The sequence below is a fragment of the Rattus norvegicus genome, chromosome 3, assembly GCF_036323735.1.
Source record: "Rattus norvegicus strain BN/NHsdMcwi chromosome 3, GRCr8, whole genome shotgun sequence".
Lineage (NCBI taxonomy): Eukaryota > Metazoa > Chordata > Mammalia > Rodentia > Muridae > Rattus > Rattus norvegicus.
The window spans coordinates 107,221,014-107,241,355 of NC_086021.1; the positions used below are offsets into that span (position 1 = coordinate 107,221,014).

Consider the following 20,342-nt stretch of genomic DNA (forward strand, 5'->3'; position numbering starts at 1 on the left):
TATCATGGACAGATTTTAACACTATTTAACCTATATATTTTCTCTATATGCTTTTATATAAGCCACGAAGTTACATAGTTCACATTTTATTACATAGAGTAGTTGTTGAACAAGATGTACACACACATACACACACACACACACACACACACACACAATTTATGTTTCTAGGTCTGCCAGCATTACTTTGTCTGATGCATCATACAGAATTACTTTCTATACCTTCTGGGCATACTAAGTATTTCATTTTCATTTTCTAAAAAGCAAATACAGTTAATCAACTAACAGAGACATTAATTTAGAACCACTTTAGGCTGTGCACAGGAAGAATTGTGGGAAAAAGAGAGGTCTAGGACATCAGTAGACCACAGCTGGAGCAATCAGCTATGCAGTCTCATTGGGGCTCACAAAAAAATAAAGCACAATTGTGGCACCTGCATGTGTCTTCTCTAGGTCCTCTGTATATGTGGTATAGCTTTGGCTTGGTGTTTTTCTGGAATTCATGATAGTGAAAGTGAGGGCATCTCTGACCTTTTATGTCCTTTTGACTCCTTTGAGCTCCTTTCCTCCTACTGGTTTCCCTTGCAAAGCATTAATATGAAATTTTGTGCCTGGCCTTATTGTGTTCTGTTATTCAGTGTTCAGCTAATGTTCTTATGAGGACTGCTCTTTTCTGGGAGAGAAAGGGTTGATCAAGGAAAGAGGAATTTGGGAAAACTGGGAATAGCAGAGGAAAGGGAACCTGTGAAAGGGATGTATTATATTAAGGAGAGTAATAAATTACTTTGGAGCTGTCTCTGATTCTTTTACCACCATTTTTTTTCATAGAGGGTGGCCTGTCCAGCATTAGTACCATGGGAGGTGTCTAGTGTAATAACAACTGAAATCCCATATTTTGTTGATATCTATGGGAAGCCTGTCTTTTTCTAAAGAAAAACAGAGGAATGAAGTAGGTTGGAGGGAATGTTGGGAGATGGACGTGGGGGAAAAGACAGAGGGGAAACTGCCCACAGGAAGTCATACATAAGAGAAGAATAAATAATTTTTATTTATTTTACTTTTTGAGACTATAATACAATTACATCTTTCCTTTGCTTCATTTCTCTCTCCAAAATCTTCCATATATTCCTTCCTGCTTTTTCAAATTTAAGGTCTCTTTTTTAAATACTTGCTCTTACATCTACTTGTAGATGTATATACACAATTTTTTGTTCCTTTCTGCAGCTTTTACTTTGCATATAACCACTGTGAACGAGGGGAAGTCTTGCCTGTGGTCATCCTAGAGAATACACTAGAGTTCTGAGGGCTCCAGACAATACCTGGGAAGTCAGGTGAAAGAAACAATGATTTAAATCAATCACATGATTACAAAGTTTGGTTCTCCAGCTGAACTCCAGGTGCTCAGGCATTTCTTTGGTCTTCTAAGGAAGAAGTGACATGGGAATTGCAAGCACTGGGCTGGACTTGAACTACTTTAATGACATCGGGGACAAGGAAGGACCAAGCAGCTGGTGGATCCAAGGATCTCCAGTCCATGCCTTACTTGGCCAGGGACTTTCTGAAGGACCTGCCAGCAAACTTGGCTTTGCTGCTCTGCTCTTCCTCAATTCTAAGGATCTGATTGTACTTTGCTAGGCGCTCAGATCCTCAAGGGGTACCATTCTTGATCTTCCTAGTGCAGAGTCCTACTACCAGATCACCAATGAAAGTATTCTCAGTGTTCCCAGACTGATGGGAAATCATGATGCCCCAGCCACTGGACTGGGCCAAATTATATACCTGCATAGATTCAGTCATAGAACCTATCTGGTTCACTTTGAGCAGAAGGGAGTTGGAGAACTTGTCTACAACCTTGACAATCTGCTTAGGGTTGGTTATGGTGAGATCATCCTCCACCCCCCAGATGCCTGCACTAGCTGTAAACTTCTACCAAGCTTCTCAGTCATCTTAGTTAAATGAGTCTTCAATAGAAACCACTGGATAATCCTCCATGAAAGACTTGTACAGGTCAGCCAGATGCTCAGGTGTGATGTACCTGCTGATGTTATCCAGAGACTTGAAGTTCAGGTCATACTTGCCAAACTTGTAAAACCCAGAGGCAACCATGTCCATCCTGATGGCAACCTGGTCATTTTATGTTTTTTTTTCTATTTTGTCACAGGAGAAAGTAATTAATAGACAGCCTAAAACACTTTCTGTCATCATAAAATAATTTTGGTCTCAAAAGAGCAGAGTTGTGTGTACACTCAGCTTGTAAACAGCTATGTGGTCCACAGAGTGATAAGTTCCACTTCATATTCAGGAGGATAAGAGAATTATGGTTTACATCTAAAGAGAGCTAGTGCCTACCTTTTTAATCTGGATTATACCTACTGCTGGAGACCTACATAAGGACAATGGGAAAAGGAAGGGTCCATTCTTCTTTGCCTGGTTGCACTCACTTGCCAGCATATCTGTTGGAACCTACTTCTTCAGGATTCTAGCTTATACATTGACCAGTTGGAACACTGATCCTCGTGGGACTGAGCAACTACTAGATTCTTTGACTTACAGCTGCCTGTTGTTGGGTCAATTGGACTCTAGATTGTATGTTATTCCAATAACTTGTCTTACTGTATAGAGAAATTCCATAAGTTCTGTGACTATAGAATGCTGAAATTGAGTTGTGTCCAGTATAGTTAAAGACTGTTTGAGGCCCTACTGTCTTTGTACGTGTCTTCTGGCAATTTTTCAGAAATATCACCAGAGATATTTAATGGTGTAAATATCATCTCATTTACAGCACAAATGCATGGACTAAATCACTGTCATTTTAAATTACCATAGTTTAATTCTGTCCGGGACATCTTCTAAGACTTCTCATGCTGCCGGCCCCCAACACACACACTCTGCAGATGTGTGTGAGTGTGTTTGTGTGAGAGTGATTTTGTTATAGTTTCACCAGAAACCAGGGGATCAATAGATTTTTCTGTGATATTTTTGTGACCACGTAGCATTATTATTGTGAATACTTAAACCAATTATAGTTTGTGGGTTTATCACAGTATAATAAATATGTCCTCTTGTTTGCTTAGCAAAATTCATACATGAACTGTAAACATTCCCAGAGTTATTAGTGACTTGATTTAAATTATCTTTTTCATTCCTAAATTCTTTCCATTTTCAGTCATTTCTAAATTTATTTTTAATTTTTAGCAGGGCTTGAATTCAGAGTTTCATGCATGGAGGCAAGTGTTTTACCACTGATCTATTTCCTTTATCTTTGCTTTTGTTTGTTGGTTGATTAGATTTTTGGTTTTTTTTTTTTTGTCTCTTTTTTTTTTATTAAGTAACTTTGGCGTATTTTCTGAACAAGATATATCAAAACAAAACTGAAATTAACACATGGTAATTAAACACCAGAAACAAGCAAAAGGAAAATATACCAAGGGAAGGCACAAGAATCAGACACCAATTCATTTGTTCACTCTTAGCAAGAGAGGATGCACTTAGTTCTGCTTCAACATTAGTATCCATGGTGTGGGGAACTCCTTTTCTCTGAATAGGAAATGGCAGAAATCGAAACAGTGGTTGAGAGTGGACTGGGAGGTGTGAAAGCAGGCATCTAAAATTCTAACATAAGGTGAATAAATAAATTAACCAGAGAGAGAGAGAGAGAGAGAGAGAGAGAGAGAGAGAGAGAGAGAGAGAGAGAAAGAGAGAGAGAGAGAGAGAGAGAATACAGCATTTGGTTTAGCCTGACTACAGGTCTCAGGTTCTTGGTTCTTGGTTTACTAAGCAGTGTCAGATATATGTTCCATTTTGTGGAGTACATTAATCAAATCGGTTATTGGTTGGTTATTCCCACAAGCTTTGGGCCATCACTGCTGTGGAATAATTTGCAGACAGGACATAATTGTAGCTTACATTGTTTGTGGCTGGCTTGGTGTTTCTGTTTCCTTTCTTGTAGCTTGCAGCATACATTCCTGTAGCAAATACACTAGACTGTTCTGTAGTGTGAAGGTTCTATGTAGGCACCAGCTCAACGTCTATCTGTTTAATGAGTTGTTCAGTTGTCTTTAGCAATGATGCCTTCTTGTCAGTTTGCAGAGAGAAACCTATGTTATTGGCAACAGCTTGAGTCGTTGGGTGTTCCTGTGAGACCCCTTTGGTAAACAACTCAATTATGTAACCAAATCCCTGTAGTAGAAGCTTCATTGGGTAACAAGAAGTACCCAATTTGAGTTCTGTCTCACCATTGTTTTGAAATTATATTGAACTAACTTTAAAATATATTCTCACTTCCAGTTTAGATTTTTTATGTTAGGTTTTTATTTTATTTCATAATTATCTCATAGAAGTCTTCCTTTTCTGATGAAGGACAGAAAGATTTCACATCAAGACGAGAGAGGAGGAGCTAGAAGGGATTAATGAAAGAGAAACTATAATCAGGATATATTATGTCTAGAAAAGTGAAAGAGGAATTTATTCTATTTTGATTTTATTTTTTATTTTATTAGGATATTTCCATTTATTTATTGTTGTCAATACATTCAAACCAGTTACTCTTCACTCCACGTCTTCTGATCCTTCTTTCCCCTCTCCCCTAGATCCACTCATCCTCCTTTTTCCATATACTCAGCGTTAAGAGTCCTTGCTCAAGAATGCCATCTCAAGACCTATCGTTTTATACTATCAAAAGCCTCAGTGTGGGATGGGAAGATGGCTCAACAGGCAAAGGCACTTGTAACTAAGCCTGACAACGTGAGTAAAGTCCCAGACACCACATGGCAGAAGATGAGAGCTGGCATTTATAAGTTGCCCTTTGTCCTACACACACACACACACACACACACACACACACACACACACACACACACACACAGAGAGAGAGAGAGAGAGAGAGAGAGAGAGAGAGAGAGAGAGAGAGAGAAACAGACAAAACAGATAGAGACAGGTACAAAGAGACAGAAAGACAGAAAGACAGAGACTAAACAAATATAATACAATCTCAATGTGTTAACCAGAATATGAAACTTAAATCCACTTGAGTGTTCATTTTTCACATAGTAACCATAGTCATTTTATTTATTATTTGATTTTTCATAAATGGACTTAGAAAACTAATATTCTCCTTAATTGTAGCTTACCTATCTTAATTAGCACTGCCCATGTGTGCAAGAATATATATCTAGCTATCTGTGGGGCTCTGTGCACCTGGGGCTCTCCACAGTGGTCTCTCACCCAGCTATGTGTGTGGGTTCTGGTAAGGAGGAGAGAACTCAGGCAGGGAGTGGGGACCGTTTCCACCTCAGGTGCTGGTTCTGCTCCTTTCAACCACTGCTGCTTAGGTTACTCAGGCCTGGCTGAGCCAGTAGGAGACTGACTAGCCAGCAAGGGGCACAGAGGAACTTCTGGCAGCAATGATTTGGGGAGAGCAGATCTCTTCCCCAAGTGGCCGTGTTACAGCTCTTATGACAGAAGCTCTCAGACGATGGAATAGTTCCTGCACACCTTCAATTCTGAACACGATACTTTACAGTTTTTGGATTGGTCAGTGTCTGACAGCAGGTACTTTTTATTGGTTTGGCCTGAGAGCTTGGGAAGACCGCATGTAGTATTTGGGGTCATGGTCCGGCTTCTCTATCTGATCTGTCTTGAGCCTGTTTGACCTATGGGCATGTCCTCACCTGTACAGGATAGGTTTGGGGCACTGCCCTACATGACTTATCTGTCTCAAACTTCTCTACAGGGCTTTGCGGGGGGGCTGCAGCTAGTGAGGCCTTGTTTTGGAACGCTGGGAAATCGCTGGCCATCCCCGTTTGAGTTTACAGGGATTCGACCTGTCTCAAACAAGAATCAGGGTATCTTTCACAGCTCAATGCCCCACAGCTATCTGCTGGAGCATGAATGACCTACAGACACCACACTTCAAAAAACAAAACAAGACAAATCAAAACAAACAAATTAAAAAAAAACCTATTTCTGTCTCCCAGCAGCCATAGCCGTACTCTACCAATAGCTTGTTAGCTTTATGAACTGTTCTTTCATGAATGCTAGGATTTTCCCTGGGTTGATCTTGTTCAGGTCTTGTACTATCAGCCCGAATTAGATTCAGTGGATTAAAAATCAAAAGGCAGCATTAACTTGGTAAGGGGATGTATTGGATCAGGCAGGAGTTTGAATAAAGAGAAAGGTGGATATGATCAAAATATATCATAAACATGTATGAAATTCTCTAAGAATATATAAAAATGTAATGTAGAAAATACACTTGTTCGTGGAAGCTATGCCTGTTTTTTTGTTTTAATAAATAATATTTCTCTTTCAGAATAGTGAAGAAGGCAACTTATTTTGTATGATTGTTGGAAATCTGGCAAGATTCACTGCTCCCAGCTGGTTTATTTTGGGAGCTTACTGGATAACTCCTGGAGTTGTCCTGAATATTACTCTCCTCAGGGCCTTACGACTTCTCATGCAGATCTGTATTTCATTTTAATGACAGTAAGGCTCGGCAAATTCCAATGGGTCATACAATCAGCAGCACTGCAGAAATGCAGCCTGGTGCATCTTGTCTATAAAATGTTCAAGGTTTCTCACACAGTTTCTGCAAAGTATATAACCCTGGACATTTTAAGATGGCAAACAAGTTTTTGCTAGGAAACAATATGTGTAAATGTTTACAAAAATACATGTATCTAATGGAAGAAAGTTCTATATTAAAATATGAGATGTTTTATGAAAAAATTTTCAAAAATTAAGGCTTAGAAAAATATTTTCTTGAAATATCAATTGCTCCTCTATTATGCACATGCTTTATTATTACCTAATGATATTCCGTCCATTAAAGTGTATAGTTTGGGATTTTAAATCTTTTAAAATATATGCATATATCTAGATGTATTTTTGATATAATAAAAATCATATACTCTTTCTTTGCTTCTTGTGAATTATTGTTTACTATTATGCATAATCAAAATCCCTTCCAGTGGTGTTTGCTAATAAAATAACTGGTAAATGAGGACAAGTAGCTCACTTCAGAATGGGACTGGTCTCCCAAAATATTGAGACCCAATTAAATGCAATCGTCGATGTTATATGAATCACAGTTTACCACCAACAATTACAGGCATCATCAATATAATCTAACAATGCACTTTTTAGGAAGTATTTGTAAGGAAGTATTTGTAGAAGACAGCATGAAAAAAGTACTCACCAAGGCTGGCAAGACGGCTCAGATGCTAAGAATTCATACTTCTCTTCCAGAGGCCCTCAGTCAATTTTCCAGCACCTTATTCTGGGTATTGCACAACTATCTGTAACTTTAGCACCAAAGGATTAGATTCCTGCTTCTGGAATCCCTGGTACACTCATTTGTACTTGCACAGACTGTAACAGAGATGAGCACTATATATATATATATATATATATATATATATATATATATATATATATACATATATATGTATATATATAAAATTTAGAATTCTTATATCTCTATCTGTCTGTTCTTCTGTATACAATCTAAAACCATTTATAACATAATATTAAGCGTAAGAGTTTCTCTGACTTCTGTGAGTCTTAAACTATGTTAATATAACCTAAGAAAAAGAATTACAAGCCTCTATTTGTAGGCTGATAGTCAGAAATTTAGGTGAGAAACTACTTGCCACTGATATCTGAAGAGTGATAATCTCATGGGACTGAGATTCAAGTGGGATCTGACACTTTCACCAAGAAGACAGCGCCAGAAACTGATGAAGCATTTGTGATCCAAGGGGAATAGATTTGGTCAAGGCCCACACAAAAGGCTACCTAAGTAGTTGGTGTTGCTCTCTCAATGAGTGAATAGGGAGCAAACTGCTTCCCTTTGTCTCTGTTAATACTGCATATTTATTAATTAATTATATCATTAGATTTTGTAGCATTCAAGATAAGTTGTAGACATTTGTTTATCAATGAAAAGGAAGTAGGATCTTTACTAGTTGCTCTGATATATTTGCTTTTCGATAGTTTTACATTTTGTACTAGACTGTCCCTCTGATGTATGTCATTTGTACAGTCAAAATATAAAACTGGTTTGTTAAGGTCATAACTGCAAAAGTTTATTATAAAGTTTACAAATATGAAAGTAAAAGAATTATACAATTTTAATTAAAATATGCATTACTTTCACTTAAATTTGAAGAAAATGATTGCTTTGGGAAAGAAATGACATTCATAGAAAAAAACGACGTCTATGAACAGTCTCAAAATATGTATTCCAGTTAATTCAGAGTTACATAGAAATAAAAAGGTGACAGCTAGCTGACACTCTGGTAACAAGATTTGTGTGAATGACATTTTAAGGATGATTCACATGGACTGTTTTTTGACTACTTCGCAGATCCTATCTGTGGCACTGGCATACAGACAAAGCTTTTATGAATGTAAATGCACACACAAGCTCACACAATATCACAGTATTTTCTGAGCTTTCAGCAAAACATATACATACACTCTAACACACACACACACACACACACAAAATACAAAAGTACTCTCTGTGATTCCAAAAAAAACACACATGTTCATATACACAGACACATACACACTTACATACAAATACACACAATTCAACAGTACTATCATGTTTTAAGCAAAGCCACACACACACACACACACACACACACACACACATACAAATAATACAAAAGTATTGTTCTTTAATCCAAACACATGCATACACACACATTCACACTCACATGCATACATACTCACAAAATACAACAGTACTCTCTGTGCTTCCACCAAAAGACACATACATACACACTTGCATACAAACACACACAAACCATACATTGCTATCTGTGTTTCCAGCAAAACACACACACTCAGACAACTTCACATACACACACAAACACACACACACACACACACTCAAAAATATACACATGCACTAAAAAATCTTTCCATCTACTACACAAGTGCAAAATGCAAAAAGTGTAAATGTTATCACTTCACAAAATTCCATGCTTATCTTTAAAATAACATTAATTTTGAAAATAGACTTGGGCTTCCTATAGTAGAGCTTTTATAAAATAAAGTCATACAAAAATAAGATGAGAGATTAGTCAATCTCTATGTATGTATCTCTGTATATATCTATGCATCTAAGTATCTATGTATCTATCTGTCTGTCTATCTGTCTGTCTGCTTGTCTTGAGGTTATTATATATCCTGGAAGGTTTAAAGAGATATTCATGCAAAGGTTACTACATTGTACATTCTGAAATAATGATCTCTGAAAAGAAGCTAGGCAAATCTGCAAATAAACATAATATTCTTAGGATTGAGGACTGAATCATATAAATTTTATAACTTTATAAAGAATTCATTATGGAAAATAAAAAATAAAAATCAATGAAAATAATTTTTATTGACAAAATTATTTATACATTTTACAACCCAATCACAATTTCCCTTCTTCCTCCTCCTATTCTCTCCCTCCCACCCCAACTGCATCGCCCTCCCATTCTTCCCATAAAAAAGTGGAAGACTAGGCAGAGCAAGAGTCTTTGTGGTAGGGTAGATATTCATCTGGGTATATGCCTATGTGGGTTATAAGTGGTACTAGAGATAGAGTTGTTGCATATTTTCTGAGAAAGTACCAATTAATTTCTAAAGTGTTAAACTAGTTTGGACTCCCACTAGCAATTGAGGAGTGTTTTCTTTGCTCCATGTCCTCAAAGCATGCGTTGTCACTTGAGTTTTTGATCTTAACCATTCTGATGTGTATAATATGGAATACCAGAGTAGTTTTGATTTGCATTTCCCTAATGAATAATAATGTTGAACATTTCTTTAAGAGCTTTTTAGCAATTAGAGATGAGAATTCTCTGTTTAGGTTTCTACTTCAGTTTTATTTGTGTTATTTGGTTTGTTGCTGTCTAGTTTCTCGGTTTCTTTATAATTTTGAATCAAAATTTTTATTAAATAGATACTAGTTAACAAATCTAAATCAAGATAAAATAAAAAATACAAATACAACTACAAACCTAAAGAAATGGAATCAGTCATTAAAGGTCTCCCAACAGAATAAAGCCCATGGCCAGAAGGCTTTATTGCAGAATTCTATCAAATCTACAAAAAAGAGAAAATTCCAATACTCTTAAAACATGGCAAAATTCATTTTTATGAGGACACAGTTACCCTGATAATTAAACTTAACATAAACTTAACCAAGAAAGAAAATTTTAGACAAATCTTCCTTATGAACATTGATGCAAAAATACACAATAAAATTCTTGCAAGTTGAATCCAAGAATACATCAAAAACATAATCTTATAGAAGCAGGCTTAATCCCAGAGATAAAGAGATGGCTCAACGTACAAGAATGAATCAATATAATCCACCATAAAAACAAACTAAACCAACCAAACAAAACACGTGATCATCTTTTTTGTTTATGTTTTATTTTAATTTAATTTTTACTTATTCAGTATACATCCCTCTCATTGGCCCCTCTCAGTCAGCCCTCCCACATTCCTTCCCCCAGGTTCCTGCCCTTCTCATCTGGGCAGGTAGGGGCTCACTAGGAATCCACACACACTGGTGCTTCAAATCTCTGGTAGGCTAGGCACTTTTCCACTAAGGCCAGACAATATAGCCCAGTTAGAAGAACATATCCCACAGACGGGCAACAACTTTTGGGATAGCCTCCATTAAAATTCTTCAGGATCCACATGGAGACCAAGTTGCACAACTGCTACATATGTATAAAGAGGCCTAAGTTCAGGCACTCTAAGTTCTTTGGTTGATCATCTTATAAGATCATCTTATTACACTTTGAAAAAAAAACTTTGACAAAATCCATCACCATTCATAATAAACTCTTAGGGATAACAGGGATACAAGGTACATACCTAAACACAATAAAGGCAATATATAAGTCTAAAACAAATATCAAATTAAATGAGGAAAAATTTAAAACAATTCCACTAAAATCTGGTAGAAAGCAAAGATGTCCACTCCTTATGAATCAATCAAATTTAGTACTTGAAATTTTAGTTAGAGCAGTAAGACAAAAGAGATCACGAGAACACAGGTTTGAAAGGAAGAACTAAAAGGATCACTACAGATGATATAATAATACGCATAAGTGACCCCAGAAATTCCACTGCAGAACTTCAACAGGTGATAAACAGCTTCAAGAAAGTAGCAGGACTTGCAGCAATATCACTAAATTTAGGGACAAGACAAGGCTGCCCACTCCTTCCTTACCTATTCTGTGTAATACTTGAAGTCCTAGCCAGAGCAATTAGATAACAAAAAGAGGTATGGGGACACAAATTGGAAAGGAGGAAATCAGAATATCACTATTTGCAGATGATATGATAGTATCCTTATGTGACCCCAAAATTTCTACCAGAGAACACTTAAACTCAATAAACAACTTCAGCAAAGTGGCTGTATATAAAATAAACTCAAACAAATCAGTAGTCTTCCTCTACTCAAAGGACAAACAGGTCAAGAAAAAGTTAGGGAAATGACCCCCTTCACAATAGCCACAAAGAATGCAATAACTTGGTGTGACTCTAAGCAAGCAAGTGAAAGATCTGTATGACAAAAACTTTACATCTCTGAAGAAAGAAATTAAAGAAGATTTCATAAGATGGAAAGACATCCCATGCTCATGGACTGTCAAGATTAATATAGTAAAAATGACCATCTTGCTGAAAGTAATCTACAGATACAATGCAATCATCATCAAAATTCCAACTCAATTCTTCATAGAATTAGAAAGAGCAATTTGAAGAAAAATTTGGAAAAGCAAAAAGCTTAGGATAACAAAAACTATTCTCATCAAGAAAATAGAACTTCTGGGGAAATCACCAACCCTGACCTCAAACTGTATTGCAGACAATAGTGATAAAAACTGCATGGTATTGATATAGAGACAGGAAGGTTGATCAATGGAATAGAATTGAAGACCCAGAAATGAACCACACACCTGTGGTCACTTGATTTTTGACAAGGGAGCTAAAATTATGCAATGAAAAAAAAAACCAGCATTTGCAACAAAATGGTGCTGGTTAAACAGGAGATCAGCATGCAGAAGAGAGAAAATTGACCCATTCTTATCTCCTTGTACAAATCTCAATTCCAAGTGGATCAAAGACATCCACATAAAACTAGATACTGAAACTAGTAGAAAATAAAGTGGGGAAGAGTCTCAAAGACATAGGAATGGGGAAAAATTTCATGAACAGAGCACCAATGTCTTATGCTCTAAGATCAAGAATCAACAAATTGGACCTCATAAAATCATAAAGCTTCTGTAAGGCAAAGGATAATCTCAAAAGGACAAAACAGCAACTAACAGATTATGAAAAGATCTTTACCAATCCTACATCTGATAAAGAGATAATATCCAAAATATACAAAGAACTCAAAAAGTTAGACTCCAGAGATTCAAATAACCCTATTAAAATATTGAGTACAGAGCAAAATAAAGAATTCTCAACTGAGGAATACCAAATGGCTAAGAAGCACCTAAAGGAATGTTCAACATCCTTAGTCATAAGGGAAATGCAAATCAAAACAAATCTGAGATTCCACCTCACACCAGTCAGAATGGCTAAGTTCAAAAACGCAGGTGACAATAGATGCAGGTGAGAATGTGGAGAATAGTAACACTCCTCCACTATTGGAGAGATGGCCAGCTGGTAGTTCTAAAAATCAGTCTGGCAGTTCCTCAAAAAACTGGACATAGTTCTACTTGAGGACCCAGCTATACCACTCCTTGTCAAAGACCCAGAAGATGCTCCAAAATATAACAAGTACATATGCTCCACTATATTCATAGCAGTCTTATTTATAATAGCTAGAAGGTAGAAAGAATCCAGATGTCCCTAAACAGAAGAATGGATATAGAAAATGTGGTATATTTACACAATGGAGTTGTATTCAATTATTAAAAACAATAACTAGATGAAATTCTTAGGCAAATAGACGGAACTAGAAAATATCATCCTGAGTGTGGTAAGCCAGTCACAAAAGAACCTACATGGTATGCACTCACTAATAAGTGGATTTAGCCCCAAAACTTGGAATACCTAAGAAAAAATTCACAGATTATATGAAACCCAAGAAGAAGGTAGACCAAAATGTGGATGCTTCATTCCTTCTTAGAATGGAAAACAAAATACTCACAGGAAGAAATACAGGGACAAGGAGTAGAGTAGAGACTGAAGGAGAAAAGGTCATCCAGATACTGCCTCATCTGGGGATCCATGCCATGTGCTGCCACCAAACCCAGTCACTATTGCTGATGCCAAGAACTGCTTGCTGACAGGAGCCAGATATGGGTGTCTGAGACTCTTTGCCAGAACCCTACTGATACAGATGAGGATGGCTGCAGCTAATCATTAGACTGAACAAATGGACCCCAATGGAGTAGTTAGAAAAAAGACTGAAGGAACTGAAGGGATTTGCAACACCATAGGAAGAACAGCATTATCAACCAACCAAACCACACTAGAGCTCCCAGGGACTAAACAACCAAACAATGAGTACACTTAGAGGGACCCATGACTTCAGCCACATATGTGGCAGACAATGGCATTGTCTTGCATCAATAAAAGGAAAAGTCCTTGATCCTGTGAAGGCTTGTTTCCCCAGTGTAAGGTAATGCCATGGCCTTGAGTTTAGGGTGGGAATAGGACATACTCACAAAAGTAGGGGGAGGGAAGGGGGCATGGGAAGGGGAGAAAACGAGACAACATTTGAAATGTAAACATAAAATATCCAAGAAAAATAAAATTAGTTAAAAAAGAATGTAGCTGGTTAAAAAATTCACAGAAAAAAACTAGCAGCCTGCATTTAGACAAATAAAAATAGGCCAAGAAAGAAATTAAAGAAACAACACCCTTCACATTAGCCACTAATAATATAAAATATATTTGTGTAACTCTAACCAAACAAGTGAAAAACCTGCATGATTATTATTTCAATTTTTTTTAGAAATTGAAGAAGACATTTGAAGATGATAAGATATCCTATATTCATCGATTGGTGAGATTAACATAATTGAACTATCCTTCCAAAAGCAATCTACAGATCCAATGATTTCTCATCAAAATACCAACACAATTCATTATAGACCTTCAAAGGACAATGCATAACTTCATTTGGAAAACAAATGAACAAACAAACAAACAAACAAAAGCAAAGTACCACCACCACAACAAAAACCATGTTAGTTCGAACAATTCTGAACAATAAAAAAATGTCTTGAGGTATCCTCATGCCCAACTTCAAGCTAATTTACAGAGCAATACTAATAAAAAGTGCATGGTTTTGTCATAAATACAGACAGGTTGATCAATGAAATCAGACTGAAAGTCCAGAAGTAAATCAGCACCACTAAGGAAATTTGATTTTTGACAATCTTTACAGCAGTTCCTGACATGGTGAACACATTTTCCCTATATCTCCTTTATTTCTACAGTTCAAATAATAACTGAATACCCTTTATGGTAATTTACATGTGCATGAATTAGCTAAAGAAGATTATGGAGAACTCACTTATGGCTTTTATGGGGACAATAAAACTGTGATATCAAGAGCAGAATCTCTAGGACAGACCATCTTTGTAGACTGATTTGCCATTAATATCGGTTAAGGTACTTTAGAATACATTCTTCATAGGTAACCATAGTGTCCTTTTTACATCAATGATGTAATGATTTGTATTAGAGACATTTTCTTTTCAAACACTTCTCATATTTAAGAAATTAAATAGTTTTCAAAATCAGCAAATACCATTTGGGCATGTTGCAGATATATAACAGAAGGCCATATCTTCATATTTCCTCTAAGAGAAAATTTGGTTCCAAATGCATAACCTTTCTTTGTGAAAATTTTGAATTTTATATTTATGGTTTTTAAATTTCTCACCAAAAGAAATATTTTTTCTGGTGTTATTTGCTTGGTTTTATAAATTATGTTTTGATTGGCCTGTATATAAGGCCATTTTATACCTCATATAATATGTAGCAATATTCACTAACATTTCTTTCTGATTAGCCAAATGTTCTTAGCAAATATTATAGTTTAATAAAAGAGCAGATATATTATAGATCCTGAGAAATGAACCCAATTACATTCTGCAAAATGACATAGATTAAGATAATTCCTAATGACTGATTGATAAGCCTGTAGAAAAGAATCTTGATGTTTATCAGACTTCATTTTCCTTGCAGCAGATGGCACATAACACAGATACTTTTAACTGGTGGTCAATGTGAAGAAAATAAGAAATGATGGCATGACAATACTGACAGGTACGTCCAGTTCTATATCCAAATTCTTTACACTGCCAAATGCCCCACATTCTCTACAGATTCTGGTCTAGTTAGTCTTTTTGGCTGTCCCTTTTCACTCCCACTCCTCAAGCCTCCAGATTTAGCCTGAGCCCCACATTCAGTGTCCTGGTCTGCTTTGTCATTCCTTGCCTAATCATGGAGCTTACCAACTCATTACTAAATGATGAATGACTCAGAGACAAAACCAAAACAAAACAAAGCAAAACAAACAAACAAATAAAAAACATCACCACCTCCAGCAAAATCAAAATCAAACCAAAATAAAATAAAAACTTCCTGGATTTAAATAAACATAAACTCTGTCTATCTTTGTCTGTCTCTGCCTCTTTGTGTGTGTGTGTGTGTGTGTGTGTGTGTGTGTGTGTGTGTGTGTGTGTGTGTGTGTGTGTGAGAGAGAGAGAGAGAGAGAGAGAGAGAGAGAGAGAGAGAGAGACCTTTGGAACCGTCTAGGGACTTTGAAAGGATTACTTCAAGGCAAATATAAAGCTCCCAAATACCTTTAGTTAAAAGATAAACACAACTGATATCCTAAAATAATAAAATCTTTACCAGAAATCATTAAAAATCAGATGAAAACAACAACAAAAATTAAAACTGCAGGACAGTAACCATGATGAACACACACTAAAGAATACTCAATAAAATACTTCCAAATATGATATAAACATATATCAACAAGGATATCTAAAGAGACCAATTTGGCTTTATCCCTCAAATGTGGAGAGGTTCAATATCAACTTACTGAATATAATATACCATATTAATGTACTTAAGTGTAGATAGGACATCAACATTGTAGATTTAGAAAAAATGTGTTTGACAAAAATCTATCATACCTTCCTGATAAAGTTTCCAGAGAATGTAGAACCACAGGGAACACACATTAGTACAATAATAACTACATGTGAGAAACCCACAGCCAGTATTATATATATATACATATACATACATATATATATATATATATAAAATGTGTGTATGTATGTATATGTATATATACTTATATATGTGTATATATGTATATATACATACATCATTGGCAAAGTAAGGAATGAGACAAAGTATGCAGTGTCTCCACTCTTTTTCAATTCTGTGCTCTAAATAAACATGAGGCAATAATGAAAATCATGAATATTAAAGGATACAGAGAAAAGGGGAAAAACTGTCCTTCTTTGCAGATAATATCATGATGTACATGACAGATCACAAAATTCTACCAGAAAACTTTAAGAAGTATAAACATACTCCACAGTGCCGCAATATGCAGGATCAACTTGCAAAAATAAATAGCTTATCTATACACCAACAGAAAATATAGAGAGGTCATTGACAACTGTCTTTTTCAAAATCACTTCAGAGGAGATAAACTATCCTAGGATACAGCTAACCAAGGACATTAAGAACCTCTACAATGAATTTTTTATATCTTTATAAAGATATAAAGATAAAAATAGAGAAAGACATGAGAAAATAGAAAGACATAGCATGCTTACGTATTGGTAGAATTAATATTGTGATTCTACCATTTTATCAAAATTATTTTCAGATTCAATATACTCTAAATAAAAATCTATATCCATTCTTCATAGAAAATTAAAGAAATTTCTAAAAATGTATATGGGACTATAAATTACCCTGGGTAGCCAAAATAATTCTGGTTATCTAATACTAAATTATCAGCCCAGGATATGTTCACACAAATAATATTATATGACTAGGCAAATTACTTTTATGAATAAATGTATATAACATTTAATAAAAACAAAATCAGAGATTTTAAAGAGAAAAAAGTAGGACTATATGTAGTATTTGGAGGGAGGGAATGAATGGAAGGAGGAACTGATGTAATTATGTTATAATCTAAAAAAATAAAAAAGTACAGTACCTACAAACAAAGGAAACTATGTAGTGCTCAGTCCTAAATGGTTACACATTCTTCTTTCTATGCTTTGGGATCTTCATGGAAAATGGATCAAAACGACTGTAAAGGGGGAAAAAAAGACTGTAAAAGGTAGAAGTAGTGGGTCACTTTATGGAAAAGGTTCCAAACACATTAGCAGTCATACATATACTCTCAGTGATTGTAGACACATGAACCTGACTTGTATAAGTTCAAGATTAAGCCAAACAAAATAAGTCATAAAGTAAGGAAGGAGGGCACAGGGGTTGGGGATTTAGCTCAGCAGTAGAGCGCTTGCCTAGCAAGTGCAAGACCCTGGGTTCGGTCCCCAGCTCCGAAAAAAAAAAGAAAAAAGAAAAAAAAAAGAAAAAAGAAAAAAAAAGAAAGGAAGGAGGGCACAAAATCTCATCAATGCCTGAGAAACTATTGAAATTTGAAACTTTCTGGAAGACAGTGAACTTTCTATCATATGAACTCTGTTTGGCACAGCACCTTTGGCAGGGTAGGGCTAATTCTGGGGTCCAGTTATGGAAAACAAACTGGACTTAAAGTGGACAAAGAAGAATGAAGAAGAGGAAAGGGAAGAAGAGGAGAAGAAAGAGGAAGAGGAGAAGAAAGAGGAGGAGGAAGAAGAGGAGAAGTAAAAGGAGTAAAAGAAAAATCAAATTTGGAAAGGAAGAGGAAGAAAGGTGAAACTGTCCCCTTGATTGGGTAGAAGGAGATTCATGCATAGTACTATAAAAAAACAATGGCCAGGGAAGTCACAGGACAGAAAACATTATTGTTTTGTGGAATAGTCAGCCTGTTAAATAGCCTCCTAATTTATAGCTACATCCACAGATTGTGTGTCCTAAACCTAATATGCAAAGCTTATTTCAGTGGGTGGTGATTAATGCATATATATCATATACATTAATGTCCAAAATGTTGATAAATGACTTTGAATGTTCAGCCATAGATGGAATATCTATGCCAAAACCCTATCCACATGGTTCAGGGAACCGTGTGCAAGAGGAGATAGAAAGACTAAACTAGAAGGAGAATGTAGAGGAATTCTGTGAAATGCTGACCTCCAGACAGAACATTAATGTTGCACAAATGAAGTCAGAGGACCTGAGGTTAGTGACACAGGATTTTCAACATTTTTTTAGCAAGACAACTAAAATTTCAAACATGCATTTAATAAGGGCCCCTGAGATCCTATTTATAGTTTTGTAGTGACTGGCAATTTGTAGCTACTTACAGAGTCACTTTCCCTTCGGTGTGTTACCTCTGATAGTTCCTTGGGTTGCAGTATACAAACACACACACCCATTCACATAGGACCAACAGTCATTGGATTCATTGGGTTCCAATGAGGAAAGAGAGAGGGGAGGGAGGGAGCAAAGGAGGGAGGGAGGAGTGTTTTTAAATGAAAAACATGAGCCTGCATCTCTACAAATATCTGACCATCTTCAGAAAAGTCATGTCACAAATTAAAGAAACCAGATATTACTAATTACAGCTGAAAATAGCAAATAAAACCTCACAAAGTATTTAGCTGATAGTTGTAAAACAGGCATTGTCTAACTTATTTTCTGGCTATTTATTGAGTACAAAGTATATAAGAAAAAGGTAAAAATATTTTGAAAAGCAGACTAGCACTGTTTGTCCTTAAGAAATTCTGCTTGATGTAAATTCCTGCCTGTTAGAGTCTTCTAAAATGAAACCTAGAAAGCCACTTCAAATTTTATTCAAGTATTTGAGAGTTACAGAACATTTCACAAAATGTCCTTCTTCATTTAAGCAAGGTATAACTACCCACCCAACAATGTGTCCATAATTTTAAAGCTTGTCCTGTTAGTGTAAAGAGTAGCTATGTACTATCCTGCTTAGGTTCTCTGTTCCTTTTCCCTGTATTAAACTGTAAAGGGTCATATATCTGCTGCCCATCAGTTTTAGTTGGTACACACAAACACTCAAATATACAGCAGGAATGAACTAAAACTCATTTTACTGTTAGCCATCCACGATGGTAAATGTTCAGTGACAACTGGATTTAGAATCACTTGTGATAACAAGCAGGTACTTCAAGAAATATTTTTTTCTGAGAAGAAAACCCTCAAACTGACAGTACATGGTTGTGTACCAAGACTGGGGTTTTACACAGGAGAAATATGTCAAAAGGAGATGAGAGGAGCAGTAGCATTCTTTTCTTCCTGACTAGATGGAAGGCATGTAGCTGCTTTACATTTTTGCTACAGCTAAGCGTGTTAGCTCTTTTGGCTGTTAAGACTTTCCCACAGTGATGGACTATATACACTCAAGCCACTCGTCAAAATAACACCCCCTTTCCTTCAGTTGATTTAATTTTAACACAACAAGTAAAGATGCACAGAACACATGAAACCCAAGACGGATGAGAAAAATGCGAATGCTTCACTCCTTCTTTAAAAGTGGAATAAGAATACCGTTGGCAGGGAATAATAGGGAGGCAAAGTTTAGAACAGAGGCAGAAGGAACACCCATTCAGAGCCTGCCCCACATGTGGCCCACCCAATTAGACGAGATGGATGAAGCAAAGAAGGGCAGGCCAACAGGAACCGGATGTAGATCTCTCCTAAGAGACACAGCCAGAATACGGCAAATACATAAGCGAATGCCAGCAGCAAACCACTGAATTGAGAACAGGACCCCCGTTGAAGGAATCAGAGAAAAGACTGGAAGAGCTTGAAGGGGCTCGAGACCCCATATGTACAACAATGCCAAGCAGCCAGAGCTTCCAGGGACTAAGCCACTACCCAAAGACTATACATGGACTGACCCTGGACTCTGACCTCATAGGTAGCAATGAATATCCTAGTAAGAGCACCAGTGGAAGGGGAAGCCCTGGGTCCTGCTAAGACTGAACCCCCAGTGAACGTGATTGTTGGGGGGAGGGTGGTAATGAGGGGAGGATGGGGAGGGGAACACTGATATAGAAGGAGAGGGGAGGGGCTAGGGGGATGTTGGCCCGGAAACCGGGAAAGGGAATAACAATCGAAATGTAAATAAGAAATACTCAAGTTAATAAAGAAAAAAAAAGAACCTTACATAGAAAATTGGAACTGAAAGC

At 36.5% G+C, this 20,342-nt stretch overlaps 2 pseudogenes; one reads left to right on the top strand and one right to left on the bottom strand.

Annotated features, from left to right (window-relative positions):
• Positions 1-1,539: 1,539 nt before the first annotated feature.
• Positions 1,540-2,133, bottom strand: Eno1-ps31 (enolase 1, pseudogene 31; annotated as a pseudogene).
• Positions 2,134-4,701: 2,568 nt separating this feature from the next.
• Aldoa-ps9 (aldolase, fructose-bisphosphate A, pseudogene 9) overlaps positions 4,702-20,342 on the top strand; it is a 34,102-nt pseudogene continuing 18,461 nt past the window's right edge.